Source organism: Euprymna scolopes, chromosome 5, assembly GCF_053919585.1.
Source record: "Euprymna scolopes isolate OS-2025 chromosome 5, ASM5391958v1, whole genome shotgun sequence".
Lineage (NCBI taxonomy): Eukaryota > Metazoa > Mollusca > Cephalopoda > Sepiida > Sepiolidae > Euprymna > Euprymna scolopes.
In genome coordinates this window covers 172,791,030-172,804,342 of record NC_136486.1, presented here as the reverse complement: position 1 = coordinate 172,804,342, position 13,313 = coordinate 172,791,030, and positions in this window count along the sequence as shown.

Here is a 13,313-nt window from a genome sequence, read left to right as displayed (position 1 = left end):
CTGCAGGACCGTCGTTGATGCTTGCGTGGATAATGCTCACCCCACAAGAGGCTAGTGAACCTCCGCCTACAGTTAGTACCGGAATTCTCTCTGCTTTCCAAGTGGCACAGCATATATTACGAGAGTCTGGGTGCACCCAGTGTCCACAAGTGCGAGGCGCTCGCTTCCATTAATGTGTATGCTTATTGTGGGTAGCGCCCTGCTCAATGACGATCTGGGGAGAAGACTGGCGCTATAGCTTCTTCCCCTTGCCCGTTTTCCGGACAGGTGCGGACCAGGTATCTGCGTTTTTTGCACTTGTAGTACTGCGACCCGTCACGTTTCCGAGTTGATTGACGTGGTTTGGTCCTCCACATTTATAGCAGGTTGTAGTTGCGCCAAGGTCCTGCAATCCAACCTGTGATGGTTGTACAGCTGCCGCTTGGTCTATAGTTTTAGGGCTTTTCTTTAGTATTGCTCGTGCCGCGCCAATATTCCGATATGGCCATCTCGTCCACTTGGGATGAGTCACGGAGCAGATCCTCCACACTCTTAGGTAATCCTGCAACAAAGGCGCACACAAAGCGTTTGTCTGACATCCCTCCAAAGAGGACCGATAGCTTTTTTAGCTCAGCCAAATACACATCCACCGTTTCCCCGGGATGTAATTTTCGGGCCATGAATTCTCTCCATGCAGTAACTGGATCTAACGCAAATGCTGTAAAAAGGGCGCGCTTGATGCAGGCAAAATCTGTTTTCTTCTCATCAGCCAACTGCTGGTATACTGCATATGCTCCCCTAGTGAGGAACATTGGGACCACGCTTTCGATACGCTTCACCCCACTGAGCTGACATATTAATTCTGCTTTTTGCATCCATTCCTGCACTGAGTGATCAGTGCTACTGCCATCAAACAGGGGCATTAGCTTGGGGTCAAATCCTGACGTCATGCCGAAATGGGTTGTGTTCGTTACAACTCTACTTTCAACCGAGTCATTGTTTGTTTCGTACACCACACTCTTTTCTTCTACCTCTTCTTTTACACACGTCCGTTCGCTTTATTGACTAAAAATCGTCTGTCCTCCCGCTTTCCTTTCCTCGCTATTTATGGAATCAGGGTACGAGATATTCCACGATACTTTTTTCCACATAAACGCATGCAGGCGCCATCTTGATTCTCAATTTGTGTTTTGCATGCACAAACGCGCAGCCGTTTTAAAGGTAAGCCACTTTTTTCTCCACAGAGATAACCTCATATATTTCTATATTGAGTAAAATAGTACATTAGATTGATAGTTATTCAATACCTAGTTTAATCTTTAATTATTTTATCGCATCTTAAATCTATTAATTTTAAACATGGGTAGTGTAATGAGATAGAAAGAGATATAAACTCTTAGCCAGATTGATTAAAATGTAAATTATGCATAGTTTTTTTTACTTCGACGTACCTTATTTTTATGTTGATATATACATAGATAAGCTTTTTAACATCTCATTTATTTTATCCTTTTTATGTTGATATATAGATAACTATTTTTAACATCACATCGAAATTTTAAACTACTTATTTCAATCATTAATTAATCCTCATTTTATTTTTATTGATTTTAAACGTTAATCACTTCTTTTAAATGAAATTAGTCTAATGAGTTAAACGATTTATATCTTCGTAGTCGGGTAATATAAATAATATGAATAAAATAATGCTTTCTCCTTATACAAAACGTAACTTTCTAAACTGTGTAATTCTTAATCAATCACTAAAAGGTGAGTTAAGCGTTGAATGCCATCATAAGTATCTTAAGAAAAAAAACGCATACATATTCTAAACCGAGTAAAATGAATATAGTTAACTGAAAGTCACTTTTTAATTTTTTAATCGTTTTTTTAATCGTAAATTAACCATCTCATAGATATTTTATTTACCACTTATTTCAATCGTTAATCAATCATCTCATAGTATTTTTTTTATTTTAAACGTTTAATCACCTGTTTTAAATGTTATACTTTAAACGTGTATTATCTATTTTTAACACAGTATTAGCTACTATTATTTTCTCTACCGCTCTCCCTCGACTCAGGACTGCTCCATAATAAACAAAGTATCTGACAGCATAGACACGGCACTGTCCCTCGACACTAGCGCACAAATACATGTGTTTGGTGACTTTAATGTCCACCACAAAAACTGGCTTGGATTCTCTACTCACACAGATGCAGCGGGCAGCACAACCCATAGCTTCGCTATATCTCACTCCCTATCACAAATTGTTACGTTTCCAACCCGTTTCCCTGACCAGGAAGAACAACACGCATCACTTCTAGATCTGTTTTTGACCACAGTTCCCGATGACTGCATAGCGAAGGCCCACAGCCCACTCGGGAACGCTGATCATGCAGTGATAATGGTTGAAATCGCCCTAAACTCTAGTCCCAAAACTGAAGAGCCAGTGCTCAAAACAACGAGATATTATAATAAGGCTGACTGGGAAGCCATCAGGGAACTAATTAGAGATGCTCCATGGAAAAATATTTTCTCTCTCCCTGCTGAACAGTGTGCAAACGAGACCACTGACTGGTTCAAAACTGCAATCGAAGCGCATGTTCCCATGCGGAAATTTTATAGTAAGCCCCACTCTCCCCAATGGTTTACGTCGACTTGTGCAACTGCCATTACTCAAAAGCAGCATGCATACCGTAGGTTTAACCGACATAAGTCCAGTTCAAACAGACTGAAGTATATAGAAGCTAGAAATAACGTTAAGAAAGAAATAGCGACAGCTAAGAGAGAATTTACGGAAACCACTAAAAAGCGCATCGAAGCACAAAAACTAGGAACTCGAGACTTCTGGAAAATCTACAACAGTGTAGTAAATAATGGGCAATCAACAATTCCCCCACTAACCAACAATCACGAGGTTGTCTCCTCAGCAACCGACAAGGCTAACATGCTTGCCAGTCGGTTTGCCTCAAACTCCACACTGGACCCTTCCAACCACCCCCTACCTGACTTTCCTATGCGGACAGACGCCACACTAGACGATCTGAAAACCACCCCTGCTCAGGTGCATGCTATCATAAAAAACCTTGACACCTCAAAAGCATGTGGACCCGATCTTATCCCAGCTGTGCTATTAAAAAAGTGCTCAGCCGAAGTAGCTCCAGTTCTCTCCAAACTCTACAACAAATGTCTTAATGAAGCTTGCTTTCCGGGCTGTTGGAAAACTGCTTCTGTTGTACCAGTATTCAAGAATTCTGGCGAAAGGACAGACCCATCAAATTATCGCCCCATTAGCCTCCTCCCACTTTTTGCCAAAATATTTGAGACCATAATTAACCATGCTCTAGTCCATCATCTTACAGATGCTAAACTACTGACTGACAAACAATATGGATTTAGACAAGCCCGTTCCACAGCAGACATCCTCACCGTGATCTCTGAACGTATATACCAATCACTGGACAAAGCGGGGGAAGGCAGAGCGGTAGCTCTAGATATATCTAAGGCTTTTGACAGGGTATGGCATGAGGGTCTCCTCAGGAAGATTAGATCTTACGGTATCACTGGTAGAATACTTAACATAATTAAATCCTTCTTAGATAAGAGAAAAATCCAGGTAGTCCTCGACGGTCGCACATCTAAACAATATGATATAAATGCGGGACTGCCCCAGGGTTCTATCCTTGGACCTCTATTGTTCCTGATATTCATAAATGACCTCCCCGACAACATTGCCTCTGAGATGGGTATATATGCTGATGACACTACACTCTATGGCAGACACGACAGGAAGACGAATGAACACATTTCTAAAGAAATGGCAGAAACACTAGAGGAAGACCTCCAATCTGTAGTGGAATGGGGACAAAAGTGGTTGGTCGCGTTCAATGCTGCCAAGACTAAACTAGTTTCATTCAATAATTACAAGAAACCCTCTCTACCACCAATAGCAATGGCCAACGACCCTTTATCTGAGAGTCCATCTTTCAAACTCCTTGGCCTAACGTTCACAGGAAACATGAGTTGGAACAATTACATTGAAGGCATTGCCAGGGCCGCTGCAAGAAAGGTAGGCTCTCTCTACCGTGCTAGAAAACTACTAACACCCGAAAGTATCCTGTACCTCTATAAGGCCACCATTCGCCCATGTATGGAGTATTGCTGCCACATCTGGGCTGGTGCATCTGCTACTAGTCTCTCGCTCCTTGACAAGGTTCAAAAGAGAGTCGCAAATCTGATAGGCCCTGAACTGGCATCTAAGCTTCAGCCTCTGTCCCATCGACGAAATGTTGCATCCCTCTGCCTGTTCTACAAGTATTTTAGTGGTGAATGCTCTGATGAACTGCAATCACTTGTGCCCCCACGACGCGAGCACCCTCGACAAACCCGACAGGCTACTAGATCCCACCCCCACACTGTAGAGGTCCCTAGATGTAAAAGATCTTTTTACTCCAATAGTTTCTTCCCCAGAACCGCAAGACTCTGGAATTCCATTCCAGGTCCCTGCTTCCCCAACAGTACTGACGTGCAGAAGTTCAAGTGTAACGTGAACCGACACCTTGCTGCCCAAATCCCTACATAGTACCCCAGTAGTTGTTGCCCCTGATAGTAGCCCCCTACACCAAAGTGGCAATTTGCCTTGTTTGGGGTGAAAATGTAATAAAAAAAAAAAAAAAAAAAAAAAAATATATAACTAGTTTAATGAATTAAGAAAGGAATTGATAATCTCAACGGATGAATGTAAATATTGAATAGTACTTGTATAGTATTTGTATATAATGTACAGAATAGAAAAGAGTATGGTCGATTAAATCGAAAACGAAAAGTTTGCCCGGCTAATGGTAACTTTACAACGATAGCCCAGAAAAAAGAAAATATGTCGTATTTAACTAGACTTGTATGTATATGTATACGTGTGTATACACACACACACACACACACATATATGTATATTTGCGTTTATATTTATATATGTATCATTTTATGTCAATTTTAATGTTAAAACCGTTAATAATCAATTTAAATGTAAAAACCATTAATTATTGTTTTTGTACGGGTATAAGACTTATTCTTCTAAAATCTAAAAGTAGAGCCCGATGTTTAATGCTAAGTAAAAAAACATAACTATAAAATTATATTGCGAGATCCCACATCAATTTGTATAATGTGAAAGCTTATTTTAACTGGTTACCCTTTTTACCCTTGGCAGTGATATAATCCGAAAGATTGGTTTTAATATAAAAAGGTAATATTTTTAACTGATACTTCCGGAGATATTCTTGGCCTGAGATGTGATTTTCCCTAGCAGGGTGGTCACTTAAACATGTTTGCATATGTATAACCACTAGTTTTCATATTCAACATATATTGTATTTTTCCAGTAAGAATAAAAAAAAATAGCAAATATTATGCATGTTAGACCACTTTGTAATATTTAATATGGAATTAATATGTTTTGTTATTTCCTAATCACATGTTTTGAGGGGGTAATTATTTTATTTACAATATATTTCTCTTTTAGTCTTGTAATTATGACTTTAGCCAAGGTAATACCTTAAGTTTCTCTTTAGTTTTATAAGTTATGTTGTTGTATAATTTTACATTAATATAAACAATATACAAGTGATTATATTCGATCAACAGGGATAGTATATTTTACAAAATAATGTCACTATCAACATGTTTGTATTGGGTGTATAAGCATCCCACGTGACTAAACATGTTGGGAACACTCTGGGTTACTTACGAAGGGTTAAAGATTTGACATTTGCCTATGGTTACTTTAAACCATAAAAATACAGAACATATCAGTAGAATCGAATCAGAAACATTCAGAACGCCAGGTTTTCATTCTATTGTGTCAAAATAAAGTTGCCCCCTATTGGCTGAGATTATTTACCTTCTGCACGACTAGTTGTAGGGAAGCTTGTGCGTGCCAGTCACGTATTTTCAAACTGTTAGAAGATATCAATCAGGTTTGACTGACAGTTTTCATGAAAACGATGAAAGACCCTAGAATTCGAAAGGACGAACCTTAAAGAACTCATCAAAGAAAACCTCCAAAAACTAAACCACGTCCAATTTTATGTACATTTCTCTATTTCTCACTCTTTCTCGTTCTCTCTCTCTCTTTCTCTCCATCTTTACGTCTCTCTCTTTTAGTTTTTAATTCTTGTTCTCTCAATTTCAAAACTGAAAGTCCGATGAATTGAATTATAATTGTACTATTTCAAACAGTCGAAGACTACCATTTTGTGCTCGACAGACGCATAGTAGTTCGGCTGCGAAAACGATTGATGGAACGTGTAAGGCCTCACAAACTCCTCACAAAATATGCTCCTCCTGTGTTAAATAAAAGTATCATATTTTTATAAAAATGCTTTTGTTCGATATTTATACAAGCTTTTTATTTGCAGCATCAGCATTTATTTCAGTAAAGCGATCCCTGCCATTTACTGGCGACGATGTAAAAGCTGCCTGTAAGGAAGCAAATAAGATTCAGGAAGATACCTATGCCAGGCAATTATAGCCGACGCCATCTCGACCTGTTGATGTTTCAATCGTCCATATGTCTATCATTTTATCACTTATTTCTCCGGGGAGCTAATTACCGGTTCAATGACGTTTCTCAACTAAGTAACTCTCCCGGGTTCACGGTATATCTTGTCATATTGATGCCGTAAAACCAGGATAAACCCTGAGTTATCACAAAACACAGCATCGGTCCCAAACACTAAACGATCACGAACAATGCTAAAATGGTGCCTGAAAATCAGGAAACATACTGAGAAAAAAAATCCCCGAACACAACAAAAGTAAGAAATGTACTACTAGTCTTCAATTAACAGAGTCCTCAAAGGTGGATCGAATATCAGAATCTTTACTGAAAAACCGGCCAAACTTTAGTCAATAGCAGACAGCTCTGAATCATCCGAATTGTACCAGTAAATGGCTACTTAATAAAATAATAATTGGGCCAATATGGCGATTCATAAAGTCCGCCGACGCCGCGCGATCTTTAATAAGAATAAAGAACAATCGAAGAGAGGTGATACTGGACGTAGCAAATAGGATAAACAGACTTGCGAACTTGCACTATAGGTATGGAGACATGAGTAGTGTTCAACTGTGCAAATGCCGCTAACTGAATTCTTCATAAATATATAAGTAACCTTTTTATAATAAATGATGCGGTCAGATGAAACCCAGCAACAATATCGGAGGCTCTGTCTTTCTGCTGTGAGACAAAGCGAACAGCAATATGAGTGACTCCGAGGTGGCCACATGAAGAAGCAGGTTTCCTAAATGATAGCTCATCAAATAACATTAACGGACATCAGGGACCGAGGGGGGCAACTAGATTTAGACTACTTAAAACTGAACTTCACAGGAGAAAGATTAGTGGGTGTGCTTCGTCAAGATCTTAGCGAGGGCGTTTTTACCATAATGGGCTCGAACAAGTATGTCAATGGTCATAGGAAAAGAAGTAAATGACTTCACTCCAGGAAAAATAAGGTTAGATTACCCTCGGAACACACTCACCTCGGGCCTAAATAGAAGTCAAATACACGGAGATGCAACTTGTGAAATCCTTAACTAAAGGAGTAACCCTGGGAAGTATGAACTCCAGAGGTCATCGATTTCCAGACTAAGATGAAAGTTGACGAAAATGGTCCCAGCTAAGAAATAAATTGGTTAATAAAATTCAGAAAAGTCAACAAGCACAGGGAAATAACCCTTCCAACTAGGACTTCGCGATGGAGTGTAAAATTAAAATAAGGGATAGACAGATCAACACTGGATCAGAAATTTTGCTCCTAAAACATCAGTCTTTAAGGAGTTATAAACGCATAAAGGGAAGCTAAAGAATTCTAACCTAACAATTACTCCCGCAAACAGGCAAAGAATGTCATTAATAATTATGGCGTATTTACCAATTATATAATGGAGTAGTCGAAAACTTCGCCAAGATTTTATATCAACCAAGACTTGAATTGAGAATTTATATTGGGAGATGACTAGTTGCAAAGGAATCTAACCCAACTAATCCTTCAACCTAACAAACTTAAGGTTAGAGGAGTAAACATCCTATTTGGTAATAATACCAATGATAAAGCGGAGTTACCGCTATGCACTGCATCCACCGATACTGTTAGAGCAGTTTATAACAAACAAAAATGAAACAACTTTGTCAATATCAAATCCCAGTACAAGAAGGGAAACGTGTAATAGAGCCAAGTAAGGTATGCCCCTACCCATCAACACCACAGGTAACCGTGAACCGTAAGAGTCTAAGAACAGTTGTTAGCTTTTTATAAGAACCCTGAAAATTTCAAAGTATCATATTTCCACAGACAAAAGAAGCGACTAAAAATGATTAATCCCTTCACGACAAGAGCCAAACATTCTCAACCCAGACGATTCACGACTTTACCTCCCTCACACAGCCGACGAATAAACAAATAACTTTCGATAAACAGCCAAAGAAGTTGATAAAAGCGCAGGAGAAAAGAGGTATTATCATCCCTCTCCCCAAACAAAATGTTGAAAAAGAAAGATGAGAAATTTTTTTTCAAAAAGTCAATGAAATCAAATGACTACGAAAATGAATAGAGGGTGATTAACGTTTTTTTACTTAATGAAATTATATCCTTAAAAATGATAAAAAAAATTATATTTAAAAAAAGGATGAGAAAAAATAATGAAAAAAGAGTTCAAGTTTAAAGAAGTAAATAAATATTAAAAATAATTGAGAGAAGAGAAAATTAAGTTTATTCACCGCCAGTGTGCCAACAAACTAACGATGTCATGAGCTTTGCTAGTGAATCATAGCAGCGAAAGGAAAAATAGATTTTTGAAAACAAGTGGGCGTCAACCGCACGGCAAAACACATGCCGAGGAAAGAGATTGGAAAAATCTGCGTGGCGGCGAAACTAGGATATTTATAAAACAAAGATGCATGCGTAGTGTGGAAAGTACTACTAACACATACCTTTTAGCTTCAACTGTGAAAAAGCAAAGTAAAATTTTTTTCTCTTGTTTTTACGAAACTATTATACACAGCCTCTGGTTGGAGTAAAAATGTAACAAGTACGTCACAGTAATCCACTATTTATACATAGTCGATGTACAATGTTGTTATTTGCTGCAGGGTGCATACTCTACATTGTATCCCCACATTTTATGTCTTTATCTATAATAGGCCAGTAAGTGTAAATTCCTTGAAAGCCCGTGTGAGATTATTTGAGTATTCTTCTTTGCAAAGTCACCAGAATTACGAATAATATATATATATATATATATATATATATATATATATATATATATATATATATATATATATATATAGAATTGCGAATAATATATATTGGCTACAATGTAGTTGTCTTCAGGTCTAACGTTGGCAAGTTTTTGATGAGCCGTTCCATGCGAGTTGACAAATTTACCGAATTTCCATTGCTAACAATTCCTATCTGTCCAATTTCTAGTGTAAACGCTTGGACCCTTATCCTCAAGTGGCCTCTTAGCCTTGATAAGTGGTGTTACCTATGTAATATATGTATATATAATTACGAATAATTATAGAATTATATATAAAAATATATATAATTACGAATAATTATAGAATTATATATAAAAATATAGAATTACGATTAATATATATATATAAATATAAGAAAATTAATTTTCTTATATTTTTCTCATTCAACCAGAATTAAAAAAAAAATCCAATAACATCGTCCTTCACCGCTGATACTTTATTTTCTAACGTAACCGGGAGTTCTGTCATATTATTGCATAACAAACTCGACAATCTACTTTGTCTCGTAACATTGTAATTACTGTTACTTATAGTAGCTTTGTATATTTAGGGTTCGCTCCTCATCAGCCATTAACGTAATCTTTCATTTTTGAAGGGACGAATTTTAAAAATATAATTCAAGCAAATTACGCTCCCCATTTAAACGTATCAGTTGGTTTACCGGTTTTCGAGCCAAACATTGTTATCAGCAGTTAGTAGTCTGCAGAAAAAAAATTCTCCTCCGTATAAAAACTGGTGGAATTTTTATAGTGTAAATTATCGCTAATATCTTTTTCTATTTGTCGTAATGTGCTATTAGCTAAGGCGATACATCATCGAATCTGTGAAACAGTGCTGCACCTATTCTCTGTTTAAGAAAATCTACTGGTTACCTGGTTTTCCTCTCAGAAAAAAACCCAGCTATTTAGATTTTTTTAAAATTCTGTTCGCATTTATCGGACAATCTCAGCTTTGTACCTTTTTTACTCATCTATTAAACTAAATTCACATATCAACATTTTAATATATATATGCTATAGTAACTAAGTAATCCCCAGAATGCCTTGGGTTTTGCAATGTTATCAGGTGCGGCCATGTTTTTCTGTGTCTGGTTTTCTTATTGTAATGTTATGATCAGCGTTAAATATTTTATTTTGTTTATTTTCTTACCTATTTCTCGATTAAAATTTTAAATGCCCCATCCTCTGCCTTTTTGAAATAGATTAAATTTGCGTATTTAACATTTTTTTGTCTCAAAAGAGTTTTTTATTCGTCAGAGTATTGATCGAACATTTTCGTAATATATATATATATATATATATATATATATATATATGCATACATATATTTTGTGAGTTTCATTGGGGTATAAAAAATGTAAATGTAACCAAAATAAAAATAAAACCAAAAAAGTAAATATGATAGGTGATTTTATTTTATTTATAACATTTTTCTTGCATTTACTCAAATGTATAAGAAAAGATAATGGTATTTGTTGAGCTTTTACCATGCTGAAATAATAAAGCTATTCTTATGACATTGTTTCTTTGTAATAATTTTGCAGTTTCATCTAAAATTTGAATGAGCAAAAATACCATAAAAATTATTTAACTTGACAATGCTATTGAAGAATAGAGCAGTGACATGGATACACCAGGGCCCGAATTACAATATTGTCACCTTTTACATATAATTTAGTTACATTAATTGTATTAATGTTATGCCCAGTTGGCGATCATGAACTTGAACTCTTTAAAAAATAGTTGTATTTTTATTTTTTTTTTAATTCTCTCGGAAGTTCGGAAATTAAAAACCTACACCAAACAATGTAGTGCAAAAATATTGGAAAAAATGCATCTTTATTTTCTTAAAATGATTTAGTGTTGTTATATTGTCTATTTATAAAATAATGCATTTGTTTTATATTGGTTGAAACTGGAATGGAGATGATATATTAAAACGTGTCTATTTATAAAAGATTGGTACGTTGTGTGTGTGATCATTTAGTGGTCTTCCTATTACATATGTTCATATGCTGTTAAGTATGAATATGTGTGACATGCATTTTCACATGCCTCTGCTTCTTCGTTGGTCCATCTGGAAATTCTCGTCTGGAAGGGAGACTTGATACCTGTTTTTGGGGGCGAATATTTATTTCACACCAAGACAAGAAATCGGTTCTATAGCTTATTTCACTTTCCCAGATGTTTTGCAGAAGGTGGAAAGTGAATTTGGCCTGTGGTTTCTTCTTCTAGGTCATTTCTACCACGTCAGCGTTCGTTCCCCACCCCTAGGAAGGCGAAGCCGTCCGTTCGGTTCTAAGTCCAAATCAAATCTCCTCGATTCAGCTAACCTGATCACATGACTCACACACAATCCAATCAGCTGATCTTAACTTCCTGTCAACGTGTCTACACTATAACTCACAATCTCCTCCTCTCTCTTTTTCTTTATTCGCTAACATTCCTCCCCCATTATTTATAAAAATGTATGACGGAGACATACATTTTTTTACTACCCACTTTTACTAAGAGAATCCTAAGCTCACCCCACTGGCAAAGGAACTGCCATACCATTATTTACTAAATCATAAATCAAATAAATAAAATTATATCCACAAATAATACCATGTGGCGCGAACCCTTTCGCACTCGAAGGTCAACAACTCTCTTTGACCCCATGGCCTCGATCTCGCATGTTAGGATCATGCGGAGATCACTATATCTCTTGACACGCTATAACACGTTTCCACAAGCACATGTCTCATACGAGATAAAATATTTTTCTTATTACATTACGAGAGCATTTTCCTATGTCTCCCTCCGAATTACGCACCCGGAGAAAAATCCCGAAAAAACGACACAAACAAAAAAATTCTACAACCATTTCGGACATTAGAATAAATATCGCCTAAACCTTTGACTTTTCCAAACTTAAGAACTAGTTGACCCCTTATTCAACCCAGTAGTGTACTTTTTTTCTCCTACACTGCTTAAATCTTATTTCTCTCTCTTTTTAACATTTTATCATTATTATTACTATCATTATTAATTAATTAACAACATGTTCTTACTTATAAATTAATCATTATCTAAATAAACCCCACAAGGTAAAAAGTCACTCCTTCTCCATTCTGCGACAAAAAATACATGTCCAAGAACAAGAAAAAACTTGCACGATTCTGATGCGAGAAAACATCAATCGCATGAAAATATAAATTTTAAAAAAAATTCTTATAATTGTTCACAAAGTCTCATCCCACCAATAAAAAGTCGCAAATAACGAAACATAGATTCGTGGAACCCCAAAATTTTCCACGTCAGCAAATTCTTAGGTCGGTGACATCACCTTTACCACCTCACAAATTTCGAAAACAAAAAAATAAAAAAAATCACAGTCGTTTACAAAAAATACATAGACATTTACAATAAATACATAGTCGTTTAAAAAAAAAACATGACTCAATTATAACTTTCAGACAACCCTTCATAAACAAAATTCAACACAAAATAACAATTGATGGAAACTAAAATTTTACATGTAACCCAACACTGGGGTTTTCTGAAAAAGAAAAAAAAACTATCACCTTTTACTTATCCAAGTGATTTTTATTATGGCCTCTACTGCCAGTTTCTCTTCTGTCACTTACGCCACGTCAGGGGAACTCCATTTGCTCCCTGATGCTGGACAGAAATATATTTCGCTCTGCTATATTGGAAAAACTTTTTTCCAGGTCGGTAACGGCGACTGCCTTTCAAGGAATATAGGCCAGCGAAAAATATCGGGACTTCCACCCATGGATTTTTCCACGTTGATCCTACTCGAAATCACAAAACCCCATCACCCAAAGACAACACTTGTGTTTTTTCTCTTTTTTTTTTCTTAATCTAAAAAAAAACATATATTTCAACATTTCATAAAACAGTTTACATCGATTTACATAACAACGAATAACAGTTTTCCACACCAGAAAAAAAAAACCTAAGTAAAAAACGTACAATTAGAGAAAAAATTCACATTAGCAGAAAG